The sequence below is a fragment of the Pleurodeles waltl genome, chromosome 1_2 (assembly GCF_031143425.1).
Source record: "Pleurodeles waltl isolate 20211129_DDA chromosome 1_2, aPleWal1.hap1.20221129, whole genome shotgun sequence".
Taxonomy (NCBI): Eukaryota; Metazoa; Chordata; class Amphibia; order Caudata; family Salamandridae; genus Pleurodeles; species Pleurodeles waltl.
The window spans coordinates 707,862,969-707,880,701 of NC_090437.1; the positions used below are offsets into that span (position 1 = coordinate 707,862,969).

A 17,733-nucleotide genomic window follows, 5' to 3' on the forward strand; every position below is an offset into this window, starting at 1 on the left:
TGTGTGCATTAGCATCATCAGGCGGAGGAGAAGTGGCATCGGAGCACGAGGGAGCTGCATCTCACATGGCCCTGGAGGGCCATGCAACCGACTCGGAGTTCACCAGTGAGACGGAGTGCGATGGGAGCTCCACAACGGGGACAGGTGGAGACATCAGCGACACAGACACGTCCTCGGAAGGGAGCTCCATTGTGGTGGCGGCAACATCCGTGCCCACCGCAACAACAGGTACAGCCGCCACCCAGGGCACCAGCTCCGCCCTCCAAGCAGCCCCTCAGCGTTCGCCCCGTGCCCGCTCGCACACGAAGGTGGGCATCTCCTTCGCCCCAGGCACCTCAGGCCCTGCCCCAGTTACCCCTGCTGCCCTCAGTGAGGAGGTCATTGACCTCCTCAGGACGCTCATTGTTGGGCAGTCTACCCTTTTGAATGCCATCCAGGGGGTAGAAAGGGAGGTGCACCGGAGCAATGCATACCTGGAGGGCATTCATTCGGGTCAGGCTGCCCATCAGTTCAACGCTCTGGCCTCAGCACTGACTGCAGCCATTGTCCCTGTCTCCTGCCTCCCTCCTCCAACTTCCTCCACCCAGTCCCACTCCCCTGTTCTTCTGCCTATCCCAGACACACCTACAGACCAGCCTGCACACACCTCAACACCCAAGGGCAGCTCATCCAGACATAAGCACCACACATCAGACAAGCATTCACACAAGCAACAGCCACATGCAGACATACCAACAGCCACTGCCTCCTCTGTGTCCCCCTCCTCCTCGTCTCCCTCCTCCCTCCCTGTCACGTCTCCACTCACACTTGCATGCACAACATCATCAGCCACTACGTCCATCACCAGCACACCCACCAGAACACTCCGCACACGTGCAGTCACCACCCCCACTGCCATTTACACGTCCCCTGTGTCCTCTCCCAGTGTGTCTGTCACCCCCTCTTCCAAACCACACAAACGCAGGCAGCCACCCACCCAACAGCCATCCACCTCACGACAGCCTCCGTCACAAGCACCTGCACCCAAAGACACCACACTTGACTCTCCTACAACCACATCCTCTTCCTCCACTCCCATACCCACTGCACCTACCCTTCCCACTGCTCCTAAAAAGTTTTTCCTGTCCAAAATTAACCTCTTTCCATCACCTGACCCACCCCCTCCATCTCGTAAGAGTCCAATCAGCACCTCAGCCACCACAACCCCTGGACCTACAAGGACCATAGTCCAAGGATTTTGGAGTCCACCACCTTCAAGGGCAGCTACATCGGCCAGCAGTAAAGGGACAGCCAGCCCACCCCCTGGGAAGAAAACCAAGAAAGGCAAGGCCCGGCGCGAGAGGGCAGAGACGGCAGCCTCCAAAGGCACTACCCTGGCACCGTCAGGAAGTGTGGTGCCACCTGGCACATCTACAAAGGGAGGCAAGGGCCACAGAGAATCAGGGAAGGATGGCCAGGGCAGCACGGCCGACAAGTCCGGCAGCAGGCGAGCTGCCCAGGAGAGCCCCACCAGCCCCATTCTGGGTGTGAAGGAGGACACCCACGGGCCCGGGAGTCCAGCACAGGAGGGCCCCGCAAGCGAGAAGTCGAATGGCAAGTGAACTCCATATATTGGCCGGATATGGTGCCCTGGAGACACATGTCAAGAACCGCTGAACAGGGCCCTTCAAGACAAGCACAGCTGAACAGGGCCCTTCAAGACAAGCACTGCTGAACAGGGCACCGCCGTCTCAAGAACCGCTGAACAGGGCCCTTCAAGACAAGCACCGCTGATCAGGGCACCGCCATCTCAAGAACCGCTGAACAGGGCCCTTCAAGACAAGCACCGCTGAACAGGGCCCTTAAAGACAAGCACCACTGAACAGGGCACCGCCGTCTCAAGAACCGATGAACAGGGCCCTTCAAGACAAGCACCGCTGAACAGGGCACCGCCGTCTCAAGAACCGCTGAACAGGGCCCTTCAAGACAAGCACCGCTGAACAGGGCACCGCCGTCTCAAGAACCGCTGAACAGGGCCCTTCAAGACAAGCACCGCTGAACAGGGCACCGGCGTCTCAAGATCCGCTGAACAGGGCCCTTCAAGACAAGCACCGCTGAACAGGGCCCTTCAAGACAAGCACAGCTGAACAGGGCACCGCCGTCTCAAGAACCGCTGAACAGGGCCCTTCAAGACAAGCACCGCTGTACAGGGCACCGCCGTCTCAAGAACCGCTCAACAGGGCCCTTCAAGACAAGCACCGCTGATCAGGGCATCGCCGTCTCAAGAACCGCTGAACAGGGCCCTTCAAGACAAGCACCGCTGAACAGGGCACCGCCGTCTCAAGAACCGCTCCGCTGGGCCCTTCATCTCAAGCAACGCTCCGCTGGGCCCTTCATCTCAAGCACCGTTCCGCTGGGCCCTTCATCTCAAGCACTGCTCCGCTGGGTCCTTCATCTCAAGCACCGCTCCGCTGGGCACCGCCGTCTCAAGCACCGCTCCGCTGGGCACCGCCGTCTCAAGCACCGCTCCGCTGGGCCCTTCATCTCAAGCACCGCTCCGCTCCGCTGGGCCCTTCATCTCTGCACCGCTCCCCTGGGCCCTTCATCTCTGCACCGCTCCGCTGGGCTCTTCATCTCAAGCACCGCTCCGCTGGGCCCATCAAGTCAAGCACCGCTGGCCCATTGGCAGAAGGGGCAGGCCCGGATCTGTGTCGGGCAGGGCTGCACGATGCACTCTGGGCACCATGCCTCCTCCAGTACCAGTGGAGTCTGTAATCCACTTGAGAGACTGTGGCTTTGCACTCCCCAGGATGTAACAGTGGGCAAGCCACCCACTGTAGAGACTTGTGAGACTGTGGCTTTGCACTCCCCAGGATGGCACAGTGGGCAAGCCACCCACTGTAGAGACTTGTGAGACTGTGGCTTTGCACTCCCCAGGATGGCACAGTGGGCAAGCCACCCACTGTAGAGACTTGTGAGACTGTGGCTTTGCACTCCCCAGGATGGACAGTGGGCATGGAGGCCCCTCGTGGATCTGGCGTCGTGGACTCATGTGGCTGAGGTGCCTCCCCTTCCCTTCCCCCTGAGGTGCCTGCAGTTTTTCTATCTGATGCCCCTGCAGTGTTCTCTCCAATGGATTCGGGTCTCCTGTGTGGGCTTTGCCCATGTGTTGAGGCCCATTGGCCCACGTACAATGACTGAAACCCAATTTGGACAGGACAATTTACATATGTGTATATAGTTATAGATGTTGGATTTTTTTTTTTACTTAGCCTTACAATATATTTGAATTTCATGATCATTTTATTTTGTCTTTGCATTCTTCCGTGGGATTTGGGGGGTGTCACTCTGAGTTGTTGCTCTGCATTGATGTGTAGGTAGTTGTGGGTGAGGGTGGGTGTGTCGCGTATGTGTGTGCCCGTAATCTTTTCTCCTCCCCCCTCCCCTGTGTCGTAGGTGCAGTACTCACCGTTGTCTTCTGCGCCGGCGTTCGTGCTCCTGGTAGAGGAGCAGGTAGACAATAGCTGGTAGGATGTGTAGTTCTGGTTCCATGCTGCCCAGATTCCTTGTGGAGTGTGTAGAGGTGAGCGTTTTCCCGTTCGTAGTCTGTTTCCGCCGTGTTTTTATCAGCGGGGCTCCCGCCCCGGAAAAGGTGGCGGATTGGTGAGTTGTGATAGGGTGGGCGGTACATTGTCTCCCGCCTATCTGTTGGCAGTGACCGCCGTGCTGTTTGTTTGTCCCGCCGTGGCGGTCGGAGTGTTAAAGTGGCGGTCTGTGTTGGCGGTTTCCGCCAGGGTCAGAATTCCATTTTTTTGACCGCCTGCCTGTTGGCGGGTTGGCCGCCGCTTTAACACCGACCGCCAGGGTTGGAATGACCCCCTATGTTTGGTTCACAAAGCCTCACATAACAAGGGTCCCCTTTTTTTCAGACATCGCTTTTCTTTCCATGTCCCTGCCAGATTTTTGCGGTCTTCTACCTCCCGGCAAGTCCATATAGCACGATTTAAGGGATCCTGGGGAGGTAACTCCTTCTCGGTCAATCTGCTCGGCTCTGGAACTCCCTTCCATCAGAGCTTCGTCATGAATCCTCAGAACGTCAGTTTAGGAAGAATCTAAAAACGGTCCTTTTTGTATCCTTTGCCCTAATCTTTCTCTTTTCTCTTCTTCTTTTTTCTCTCTTAGGAGTCTTCACGTATCTCAGCACTGGAATGCTCTAGGGTAGCTATGCGCTCTATAAAACCATAAAACTAAAACTAAACTTATGATTTTTATAGGATTCATCAAAACTGCTTATGGAAGAACCTACAAAGTCTACAAAGTGGCCGATAGATACTGCCTTGTAAAACTTAGAATTACATAGTGTCTGATTGTGAGTTACTAGCAGAAGGAATGGGGCTCTTCTCAAAAATAAAAACAGGATTGTATTTTGGTTCTGATCTTATTCTGTCTGTATATATAACAGACTTATCTTAGATCTTGCTGTTAGTGAATTCTCCATCATATACCTTTAATAACTCGGCCTACGCACTCAATCTTGTTTTGGTTTTTATGACACCAATCCTTCTACAAAGATTGTTTGATTAAATTTTTATAATGTAAACAATTTGCTGAAGATGCATTCAAGCAAGAACAAAGAGGAGTATTCAGAGGATAAAAATAGGAACCTAAGATGGCACACAAATGGTCCACTCATTGAACAAGTGAGATGCTATCCATAATTACACCTTAAAAACCTAAGCAGAAATTGCACAGCATAGCATGCGTCTTAACACAGTTTATGAATGACTGTGTAAGGGTGAAGGAAGGTGAAGCCCTCCTGTCAAACAAGTTGAAAAGTTAATCAACACTACTTTATGTGTTTTGTGAAACTCAACAAATGTTTAAACGTGATTGTCATGATGCAGTTAGGAGACAGTTTAACTTTTGTGAATCTACACCACAGGTTGAGACACCCTGAAGTAGTGTAACAAACTAACATTCTCTATGCTAATATAGGATTTTTGCACATGGCAAAGAATTCAGTTAAAAATATAATCTGTGAAGAGGTTGGCCCTGATACTAAATCATGCTCAGGCACAATTAAAGGTGATTAGGAAAGAATTGTCTACTTTTGATGGGTTACCAGAATGGAATACAACATCTGCAATAAAGCATAATGGATTTTATTACTAAGCGTAAAAATAAGGCCTTCGTTTATGACACTGATGTAATCGGCATGTAGATGAAACTAAATGCAACGTATGCGCTAAAGGCTTACGAGTCTTCTAAAAATTGTATATGCATCTCAATTTTACTCTTTGGATGAAAATTCACTTTTTGCTTTTCAGAATATTTTGTACTCAGTTATCACAATTTAAGGGGATAAGGTGATCAGGAATGGTGAGTCATGTCATTTATGAGAGCAGTTCCAAGAAACCATAGACCATGCTCTTACAATCTGACCGGCACTACTTAAAGAAAGAAAGATGCAAGTGTGCTCTTTATTTAAAGAAATAGAATGTGAATGTGTTGGAAGGAGTATATAGGGTTTATTAATAGATATATTAGCAAAGTAGTAATATTCATGATTGCTGCAATGAAATAGGCTCACTTGCAAACCACATAAATGAAATAAATCACTTAAAATACCCAAATCACAGAAAATTACTGAAATAACTAAATGTAACTGATTGTATGTATTTTATTCTTATTCTTATTATGATTAAACTGCATCATTTCTAAATCCTGTTGATTTTTTGTATGTATTAGTACTCTATGGGTGTTTTAGAATGTGTTTCTTTTAAAACGTAGGTGCAATATGGTATTTTATCGTGTGGAAAACAATTTGGTATAGTATTGTATTTTATTACCCAAATTTATTTTTTTCCTAGCAATACATTTACCTTTACCTTTACATTTACATACCTACAGATTTATAAACGGTGTTTGGACAAAATATCGAGTTTTAGATGTTGAGGTACAGAATATTGTGATGCAGAAATATAATTGAGAAGAATATTGATCTCTTTGGTACTTAATATCGATTTTAAGAATATCTGTGTTGGTAATAGCTTTCCTATAATATAGTTGTAAAAAGTATAGTTTTTAAAATTATCTTTATGTGTTTTAGGTCATTTATTAATTTTACATGTCAAATATTGTTTGTATAATTGTTGACAATATTTTTGGGGCCTGATTTAGATACTGGCAGACGGGTTACTCCATCACAACGGTGATGGATATCCAGTAGGCCGAAATCAAAATCTGATAGAAAACAATGGGATTTAGATTTCGGATGATGGGATATCCATCAGCGTTGTGACGGAGTAACCCCTCCGCCAATATCTAAATCAGGCCCATAGTTTATAATTCTACGTGATCTGTAATTTTTAATTTATATTTTTAATAGTAATTTATAGTGCCACTGACGGTTGTGAGGTTTTTAGGGGTACAAGGTGGGAACTTAATTAAATAATCATTCATTATTAATTAATTGCTAATGACTTAATTGATTATTAATTATGTAAAGTGTGTAAATATGTTTTTAAGTTATAGGTTAGGTGCGAGTTGTTGAGTTGGAAGGGGTTTAGGGTGGGTAGTTAATTATGTAATAATTAATTGCTAAATAATTAATTTAGTAATAACTACTTCATTCTTTGTTAATTATGCAAATTGTTTAATAATTATATTAGTTAAATTATATGCTAGATGTGGGTTGTTGGGTTCATGGGGTTTAAGGTGGGAAGTTAATTAAATGATAATTGATGTAGATGTTTTTATTCATTTATCATTGTTGATTGATAAGTAATTATGTAAATTGTGTGCTTATTATGTTGTTTTAGTTATAGATTGGGGTGGGCTGTTTTGTTTGTAAGGGCAACTGGTTGGGGAGTTATTAAGTAATAATTAACGATTAATTATACATTTATCAATAATTATTGAATTCATTATTAAATATGTTAATCGTGTTCTACTTATTTATTTCAATTATATTTCAAATGTGGGCTTCTAAGTTTGTGGAAATATAGAGTGAGAATTTAATTAAATAATAAATTAATACTAAATACATGATAAATTAATAGCATCTCACTGGTTGTTGGCTAAAGATGGCAGTGGCCTGGGCTGCCTTACTGCCTGAGGGAGATTGAGCGAAGCTCGGTGCCAGGGCGAGGAGATGTAAGCGGTCAGTGGAAATGCCAGGCCAGGGAAAGGGCAGCAGGTGGGCTGCAGCACCAGCTGGGAGCCCGTAGAAGGACGATGAACTGCCAATGAATGTGGATTGGCAGGCATGGCTCGGAGCATTGGGGGACCAGGCGGAGGACATCGGAGGGACCCCAGTAATGAGGCAGCCTTCAAAATCTTCAGCCAGCACGAGGCTGTGCACAATCCCTATGGCTGCGAATTTGAGCTACAGGCCCTCTCTGAGGCTATCCTTTGGAACTCTAAGGAAAACCTGCTGGGGGCAACCGAGAGTGCCCCCAACCTCTTTGTGACCATGTTTCATGACTCCAACCTAAATGAAGAGGTGGCCAAGAAGAATTGCTTTATCGTCTGTGGCTCCATACCAGTGTCGGGTGCCCATGTTGTCCTCCAAAACACGCACTCTGAAGAAGCACATTGAGAACTAGGAGAATATGGAGGGTGCAGAGGATGCTTCAGAGCATTCTGCGTCTAGCTTGACATCAGGCTTTTTCCGGGAACCACAGAAGTGTAGTGGTTCACCTGCTGCTCCTCGCAAGCAATGAGATCACTCTCCCAGTACCCTCCTTGATAATGACAAAGCAACCACCTTGACATGTGACTACAAAGATGGCTTCTTTAGCTCCTTCACGAAGAAAAAGAATGTGCCACAGCCACAGAAACAGAGCAACTCTTTTTGGGAGATGGAAAAAAAGCTGCACAAGAAATTTGAGCTAACTGGCAACTTCTCAGCTGCCTCCCTGCATCATGTGAATAGCTTTACCTTCTCCACAGCACAACAGTATGGGAATGTAGCCCCTTCTAAGAGCCAAGGAGGGGACATTGCACAGAAAAACTGAGGATGCTGGTTGCAGCAGCAGCAGTAATAGTAGTGGGTCGAGTACTAGTGATTGGGTATCACAGGCTTTTTCACACCACATTTAATTTAAAAAAAAACACTTGGCTTGTGGTCTGGAAAATCTTCCAGCTTGAAGACACTCCTATCCCATTTCCCCAAATACAATTCTACATCTTCCTTGTCCTCAGGGTTCCCAGAACATAATAGGATAGCTATGACTCTCCCAAAGAACTGTCAGAAAGTGAAGATGCAATTTGACTGCACATTGTCTACCACCTAACAAACTAATGAATGCAGAGAACAGGCTCCTGATCTTCTTCCTCAAAGGTCTGATGAAGGAACTGTGCCAGCCCAAGAGAGAGCAGAAACCAAACACCTTTTCTGTGGCACATCGGTTCACACAATACGATCCACACCCAATGATTTTGTGACAACAGCTCAGAAGGACTGCATTGGACCCTCACTGTCCCCCAGCGGCAAACAGTGCAATGGCAGTTCCCTGCATGGCTTTTCTGGGACTGCCACGGAGGATGGAAACCGACTTGGAAGACTTTCTCCAGCTAAAGCAGCCTCTTCCCTTTCAACCACTCACAACCACAAAGTACCAGTTGTAATCTTGACTGCCCTAAAGCAGACTACAGTCGAGGTTCAGCTGGTGGTGGTGTTTTTTCATGAGAAAACATTCAAACTTCTATCTGAACAACAGGTCATTGAACGCCACAATCCCCGTCGAGTGAAACCAAAGTGTGCTCCCCTGCTCCCGCCTGTGGGGCACCACCTGCAGCAGACACCTATCACCGCTGATCTCCAAGATGAATCTGGACCTACATGGACAGCATCTCAGCAGACTGAACCCATTGAAAACACTAAGAGGACAGCAGTGGGTAAAGTATTGAGACCCCTTATGGGAAATGGTCCTTTCTGCAGGGTCATCCCCAGACTTTTTGCCTTCCTCACCCTCGTTTTCTGATCTCGTTTTTGTTGGTGTTAGGACTCTGGGCACTTTACCACTGCTATCCAGTGCTAAAGTGAATGTGCTTGGTGTCTAAAACATGGTAACATTGGCATCTCCATGATTGGCATATTTGATTTACCAGTAAGTCCCTAGTAAAGTGTACTATGTGTGCCCAGAGCCTGTAAGTCAAATGCCACTAGTGGGACAGCAGCACTGGTTGTGCCACCCACTACATTAGCGTTTCAAACGTGCCTCAGAGAGAGTCTCAGGATACCACCCCTGAACTGGTGGGAAGTAGAGTGCAAGAAAGGTGCAAGGCACCTGGCTTTTGCTGCCCCCCACTCTGAGAAGCATCCAAGATCAGAGAGCCCTGGAAGGCCTGTGGCCTGGCTGTTGACCCTGACAGCTGTCAGTGGCCTCTGTTGGATATTGTTTTTGTCAACAGAGTTTTACCTGGTTTGGGGACAGAAGTCAAACCCAAGGGGTAGAATGGGCTGTATACCTTCGTTCACCATGGTGGTACTGTGCATACTGGGATGCATCTGTGAGCAAATTAGTGGGCCTGGAGTATAGACAGAGGGATCCAACTGGGTTCAGAGCAGCCTAGATCTGACAAGTGCCCCTGCAGTAGCTGGCCATTGTCTATGTTCTATTGCCCTAAGCAGGGAAGCCCATCAAGGTATTGATTAGTTTACCCTGGCTTTAGGCTGGAGGAGGGTTGTGTTGGAAATGGCCCTTTCTGCAGGGTCAGCCACAGATTTTTTGCCTTCATCCTCCTTGTTTTCTGACCTCGTTCTTGTTGACTTTAGGACTCTGGGTACTTTAACACTGCTATCCAGTGCTAAAGTGCATGTGCTCTGTGTCTAAAACATGGTAACACTGGCATCACCATGATTGGCATATTTGATTTAACAGTAAGTTCCTAGTATAGTGCACTATGAGTGCCCAGGGCCTACTAGTTAAATGCTACTAGTGGTCCTGCAGCACTGGTTGTGCCACCCACTATGGTAGCCTTTCAAACATGCCTCAGGCCTGCCATTGCAGAGCTTATGTGTGCAGTTTAAATTGCCATTTCGACCTGGCAAGTGTACCCACCCACTAGCCAGGCCCAAACCTTCCTTTTTATTACTTGTAAGACACCCCTAAGGTAGGCCCTGGATAACCCCAAGGGCAGGGTGGAGTACATTTAAAAAGTTGGACATGTAGTTTTACGTTTAACAAGTCCAGGTAGTGAAAAACTCTTAAATTTGTTTTTCACTATTGCAAGGAATATCTCTCCATAGGCTAGTAGGGGGATTGCCTTAAAACATTTTTTTTATGTAATTCTCAATTGGGAAAAGATGGAAAAATGGAGTTTGGTGTCTGTGGACTCACAATTTAAAAACACGTCTTTTGGCAAAGGTGTTTTTTAAATTGCAGGTCTGAAAATGTCACTTTTAGAAAGTTAATATTTTCTCACTTTAACCATCCTGTGCCTTAGCCTGCCTCCAATCTACGTCTGGTCTGTGTAAGGTTAGGTAACAGCTACCTTTGCGCATTTCATTCAGACAGCCATACATACAGGACAGTCAACTGCCCCTGCATTCCATCAGCATTTTGATGGGTCTTCCTGAGCAGGATTGGTGGAGGGGCTCTCAAAATTTAAAGGGTAGTGGCCTGACCCCACACAAAGGACTGCTAACCTCCCACAAATCTCCTGGCAGACAACACTGGGCTGAAAGGTGAACTGGTGCACTTCAAAACCACTTTTGAAGTTACCTCTACATCAAAGGCCTTTTTGGGTATAAGTACTGGGCCTCTAACACCATATACTCGGGACACTTCTGGACTGAGGACATTCTACCAGGAAGAAGGACCTCTGTATTGTCAGGAGGGACTGACACTCTGCTGTTTGTTCTGCTGTGTTGACCTGCTACCTGATACTTCTTGCCTGGGAGTGAGAGGACTAAATCTAACTCTCTACATTCTGCAATCTAAAGTTTCGCCATGGGCTTGACTGGGCTTGCCTCCTGTTTCTGAAGTCTCTGGGACATCAAAGACCTCACCTCCATCTTGCTTCCAGCACCTGAACTCCTCTGCTGATAGTCCTGCTCTGCAAAGTGGTGCCAACTCCAGTCTTGGGCCGTTGGAGGTGAGTGTGGTGCTGCAAAACAAGAACTAATGCAACAACACTGGTGTGTCACTTGGAACCGACTCATCCCACTGCAGAAACACTGCTTTTGCCATTGTCTGCACCAAAGTCATGGACACAGCTTGCCAACAGCATGATGTAACGACCCTGACTTACAATGCAGCCCCGGCTTGGCCGATGCAGCACCCATGCACCGAAACCAGTACTCATTGCTTATGGACATCGAAACATCAACGGAGTTACCTGATCAGGAAGTGACGCATCACCTACAAGCATGATGTATCCCCTCCTCTGGTCAAAGCATCATCACTGTACATAGATGTAACAAAGGTACTGTCAGCTGGTCTGTGTGACTCCGGTACCCGGCCAGAGCTCTATAGCATTTGGGCTGCACTTTTGTATTTTCCCCGGTCCAGCACAACCAGATAGGTCCAATTTTTAACAACTGTGTACATTGTTTAATTGCTTTTTAATCATCTATCTATCTATCTATCTATCTATGTATCTATCTATCTATCTATCTATCTATCTATCTATCTATCTATCTATCTATCTATCTATCTATCTATCTATCTATCTATCTATCTATCTATCTATCTATCCCTATATATATTTATATATCTATATATAAGGAAAATTATATATATATATATATATATATATATATATATATATATATATATATATATATATATATATATATAATTTTCCTTATAAGAGTTTTATATTACTGGACGACTAATAGGTTTATTAAAATATGTTATGCGTTTGAAGAGAAGTACTTTCCCAACTGTTGCCCAAACTTCAGTGGTAATAGTAAATTTTCCTCCTCCTAAGCCCAACACTTTCCCTACTGTAGAGCACACTGGAGTGGGAATAGTGAATTTAACCCCTCCTAAGTATAATGCTTTCCCTACTGTTGTACAGACTGGAGTGGGAATTCTAAAATCTACCCCGCCGAAGTCCAAAGCTTTCCCTACTGTTGCAAGGATTGGAGTAGAAATAGTAAGTTTTACCCCTCAGAATTCCAACACTTTCCCTACTGTTGCAGAGACTGGAGTGGGAATAATAAATTATACCCCTCCAAAATTAAACTCTTTCCCTACTATTGCAGACTGGAGTGGGAATAGTAAATCTTACCCCTACAATGTATAATGCTTTCTCTACTGTTGCAGAGATTGGAGCGGGAATGGTATATATACAATTCCCAGACTTTATTACTTTTTTCATTATTGTTTACATTTATGTAGTATTAATTTTTGATTATTTGTTTAATTTTATATTATTTGAATATATTTTATCTATATATAAGTTTTGATATTTCTAGTAAATGTGCTTTTTATTTATTTTAATCATTTTGGCAAGTTTTTTTAGGTTTTGTATTTGATTTTGTTACTATTTTATACTTTATAAAGATTAAATCATATATATATATATGTTTTTATAGTAGTAAATAGAAAAAAATACAAAAAATTTAATATAACGTAAAATGTATATTTGTAATAATAGTGGCATATTATATATACCTACATGCAAACTAACACACACACACACACACATATTTATGTGTGTATGTATATATAAGTAAATATTTAATTATATTTTATATATTAAAATGTTAAAGATTTACAATTTTTAACTATATATTTATTGCAAAACTTAATTTTGTGTCTTATTTATAACAATGTTAGGTTAAAAAGATTTTTTTTCAATATTGTTGTACTTACCTTTACAAGTATAGGGAAACAATGTTTGTGTCATTGATATTTTTGACACAATATTTGTGTGTCACAATATTATTGGAATCAATGTTATGTCAGTGATCCATGATAAACAGCCTCATGCCAGTGTTTAACACATGGACGTAATTTTCCTTTATATCTAGACTGCCCTACTTTTATGTATTAAGAACCAATCCCTGTGGGATTATAAAACACACTTTTGTGGTCATTTAACTAATATATGAAAGTGTTTCCCTACATGACAAAGCCCTTTTTCTTACCATGTGACAATGCTGTGCTTTTAAACTTCAGTCGAGCAAGAGCATCATTGTTCTTCCTTGTGCCATAAACATGTCATATAAGTGGGTGGTGTAAATATATACTGCAGCCTACAAGTAACATTTAATTACCAAACCACTGGTGCGTTGTCTACACCAACTACTGTGGGCTTTACTAGAAAGTTAAATAAGCTAATTAGTAAAATACAATGTATGGCATATGTTATAGACTGTAAGCACACAATCGGTGACACTGTTTATCTTGTTCTAAATCCAGAAAAAGAAAATAGGAAAAAGTGGGAAACCACAACTCAATGATGTTCTTTGCTATAGTGTTTGAAAACAGATCTTCTCTTCTTTTCCTATAATATTGCTCTCTGGTTTGATATGTTATTTCAGGTAGCTAATAAAATTAAAACTGGCACAGAGTCAGGGTAACCATGTATGCTTCTACTTCATTCAGGGTTAATCAATCCACTTCCATTTTGGTAGGGTTTAGTCCTAATTTAAACTCTGCCGATAATCTAAAAAATATTCCTCTTCCAGTATCTTCTTTAAACGTGGTTGAAATATCTATGCCTTCCTTCCTCTCCTCTTCCTTCCCTCTTCAGCCCTTCTTCTTTATGTACTGCATATGTCCTATTCAATATATGCATATGCCCACTCATGACACTCACCTCTTCTCTGTCTCTGAGCACCAACGAATCTGACTCTTTCATCTCCTATTTCTCTCCGTAGTACTCTGGGATTGATCCTAAATATCTTATGCTACCCTAGCTCTAAATATTAAACGTAGCCTATCCTTTGCCTGGCTTATGCAGCCAAGGACATAACAGTTACGTGCTTGGCTGCGGCGCTGATGAACCAAGGACGTAACCATTACGTCCTTGGACCGGCTCATGAGGGAAGGAAATTTGTGGCTCCCTTCAGATTCCAGAACTTTCTGTCACCGAAATGTGAGGAAATGTTTTTTTTCTGCCAAATTTTGAGGTTTGCAAATGATTCTGGGTAACAGAACCTGATGAGAGCCCCACAACCCACCCCATCTGGGATTCCCCTAGGTGTCTAGTTTAAAAAAATGCACAGGTTTGATAGGTTTGCCTAGGTGCCGGCTGAGCTATGGGCCAAAATGCAAAGCTAGGCACTTTGCAAAAACACGTCACTTTTCAATGTAAAAATGTGATGTGTCCATGTTGCGTTTCCTGTTGCAGGCACTAGGCCTACCCACACAAGTGAGGTACCATTTTTATTAGGAGACTTGGGGGAAAACAGAATAAAAGAACAAGTATTATTGCCCCTTGTCTTTCTCAACATTTTTTCCTTCAAAATGTAAGACAGTGTGTAAAAAAGACTGCTATTTGAGAAATGCACTGTAATTCACATGCTAATATGGGGACCCTGGCACTCAGAGATGTGCAATTAACCACTGCTTCTCAACACTATATCTAGTGCCCATTTTGGAAATACAAATGTTTCCTTGATACCTATGTTTCACTCTTTCTATTTCAGCAAATTAATTGCCGCATACCCAGTATAGAATGAACACCCATTGCAAGGTGCAGCTCATTTATTGGCTCTGGGTACCTAGGGTTCTTAATGAACCCACAAGCCCTATATATCCCCACAACCAGAAGAGTCCAGCAGACGTAACAATGTATTGCTTTCAAAAATCTGACATCAAAGGAAAAAGTTACAGAGTAAAACGTGGAGAAAAATGTCTTTTTTCACCTCAATTTCAATATTTTTTCCATTTCAGCTGGTATTTTCTGTAGGAAAACCTTGCAGGAGGTACACATAGACCCCTTGGTGAATTCAGAATTTTGTCTACTTTTCACATTAATTTAGCTTTCTGGGATCCAATATTGGTTTCACACCCATTTCTGTCACTAACTAGAAGAAGGCTGAAAGCACAAAAATAGTAAAAATGGGGTATGTCCCAGTAAAATGCCAAAATTGTGTTAAAAAATGTGGTTTTCTGATGCAAGTCTGCCTCGTCCCGAAAGCTGGGAAGAAAGTTATTTTAGTACCACAAGCCCTTTGTTGATTCCATTTTCAGGGAAAAAAAACACAAGTCTTCTTCTGAAGCCCTTTTTTCCATTTTGTTTTATAAAGAAATGTTTGTTGTATTTTGACAAGTGAGCAGAGAGGCACTGTATGCTACAAATGTCGGTGTCCTGGACACATTAGTTCCAGTATATACATGGAGCACTGAATGTGAATTTTAGAGGTTGTGGGAAAAGGGGACACTTAGCTAAAGTATATGTGTAGATCAAAAGCGAAAGTACTATGTGCAAGTGTAAAAATGGTAGAAGAGTGGTACAAAGATATACAAGAAATTGTCTTTACAGTTAATCAAATTGACGATGCATGGCAGGGAAAGAATATTGATTAGATTGGGGGATTAAAGGGAAAAAAAAGAAGAAACTCTGAAAAATTGGAGAAACTTGTCATATCAACCTGGAGGGGTGAAAGTTAGGATGTTGGGTGACTCTGATAGCCTATGTACACTAATCGCCAAAAACACTTATGACTCACAATTGGTAGGAGACATTGGGGACCTGGAACAGGCAGATATGAAAGCTGGAGGAGTACGACCGGAAAATAATAAACATACTTGGGATGAAATGAATGGACATCCTAGTCAGAGTAAATGGTATTCGAGGAAAGGTGTATGCAAAAGAGGGAGGGTCTGATCTTCTAGGTGATGCCATCAGCTGGATTTGACCATAATTCTAGAACCTAATGCTAAGGAACCAGTTATGGTAGTAGAACCACTCAATGAGAGCCAATTGGAAGAACAGACTTTGAGTTAAGAGTGGGGTGAGAAGTTGATGAGGAAATTTCCCTGTGTTTTTTCTGATGAGTTGGGACTCTGTAAGGGGTTTCACTCACAAAATAATCCTAAAGAACAGGAGCGGTACCTGTAGTACAGTACAAAAGGTAAGGTCTAGTTCATTTGTCATGAACTAGAATTAGACCTGGTACTCAAGGAAAACATTATTGAGCAAATCAAATCATCTTAATGGCTAGCCCTATTGTGGTAGCCTCAAAGGAGGGAAAAATATTCATCTTTGCATTGACTTGAGAGACTTAAATAAGAACATATAGGTAGATAGGCAACGTCTGGTGAACATCACAGTAATGCTGAGGATGATGAGTGGTTCTAAAGTATTCTGTGTGCTAGAAATGTCAACAGCCTATCACTAGGTTTATTTACATCCTGAGTTATGTCCGTTAACATCGTTTGTCACACTACTGGGGGCTTATCCATATTGTAGAGTGCCAAACCGATTGACATCGGAATCAGCTGTTTTTCATAGGATGATGCAGAAAATCTTGAGGGAATGAACAGAGTACTGTATTTTCAGTATGATATTATAGTGGTAGCTCAATCAGAGGAAGAGCATGATAAACTGTCAGACAAAATACTTACCAGGGTTGAAAAACATGGATTGACCATAAAGAAAAAAAAATGCCAGTTGAGGAAAGAAGAAGTGATCTATTTAGGTGTGACATTTCTGGGAAGGGTATTAGACCAAAGAAAAGCATTGCAAAAGACATTGATGATGCACCTCGACCAATGAACAAAGGACAAGTCCTTTTTTGACCTTGCAGAGTATCGTTCCAAGTTTATATGCAACTTTGCTGAGATTGTGGAACCAATGAAGGTGCTGCTGAAGAAAGGATGCATTTTTGAGCAGGAGGGAGAGTGTGATTCTGCACTTAATGAGATTAAAAAGTTCATTTTTAAGGCACCCACAGTTGGTCATTTTGATGTGAGTAAGAAAATCCTGGTCAGTATTGCTGTGAGCAATGTGGTCCTTGGAGCAGTGTTGTCACAGAGAATAAATGTGGAAGAGAAGATTATTGGTTTTGCTTCTTGTCGAATATAAGGGGCAGAATAGTCTTATTCTGCCATAGAAAAGGGAACATTGGCATATTGTTGGGGTATGGACCATCTTAGGTATTATTTGTGGGGAATGCCTTTTAGCCTTAGTACTGATCATACACCCTTACTGCACTTTATTAATGTGGACGAGGTCTAGAAGGAAGTGTAACACCAAGGATTACACAATGATTGATAACAGTTATGGATTTTAACTTTGTGGTTGAGTATGCTAAGGGAAAAATAAAATTTTGACTGATTGTCACGTTTGCTAGTTGAGGATTTTCATACATGCAATAAGAAGAAGAATATCATGGAGTTTGTATTGAAGGGGAACTGGCTTTCAGTGAAGGAGAATGGAAGGAAGCTGTAGTAGGAGATGAGGTGTACGATGAATTAAAAGTATGTAAAAGTGATAGATGGAAAAAAGCCAAGGAGTTGACTTGTGTGGTACAGCATTATGAGCATTCAATGAGACAAGATTCTAAGGCGTGATTGCATAATTCCATCCAGTTGACTAAGGGCAAAGAAAGTCAAGACTATAAATGAAGGACATTTTGGAATAAGTATGATAAAGAGAAGGTTGAGGCATTTCCTCTAATGGCCTAACATGGGTAGGTAAGTGGAGGAGAAAGTGGGAGATTATCTTGCATGTGGCAACAGTGACCATACTAAAGTAATTAGGGAACCCTCTTTGAGATGTATGGAATTACCAGGGAAACCAGGGAAAAACTGGTTGTCTAATTGACTGATTGAGCTGAAAGAA

At 43.3% G+C, this 17,733-nt stretch overlaps 1 pseudogene; it reads left to right on the forward strand.

The window, feature by feature from the left end:
* The first annotated feature begins 7,246 nt into the window (after positions 1 to 7,246).
* LOC138255232 (tyrosine-protein kinase ABL2-like) lies at positions 7,247 to 16,974 on the forward strand (annotated as a pseudogene).
* The last annotated feature ends 759 nt before the right edge of the window (positions 16,975 to 17,733 follow it).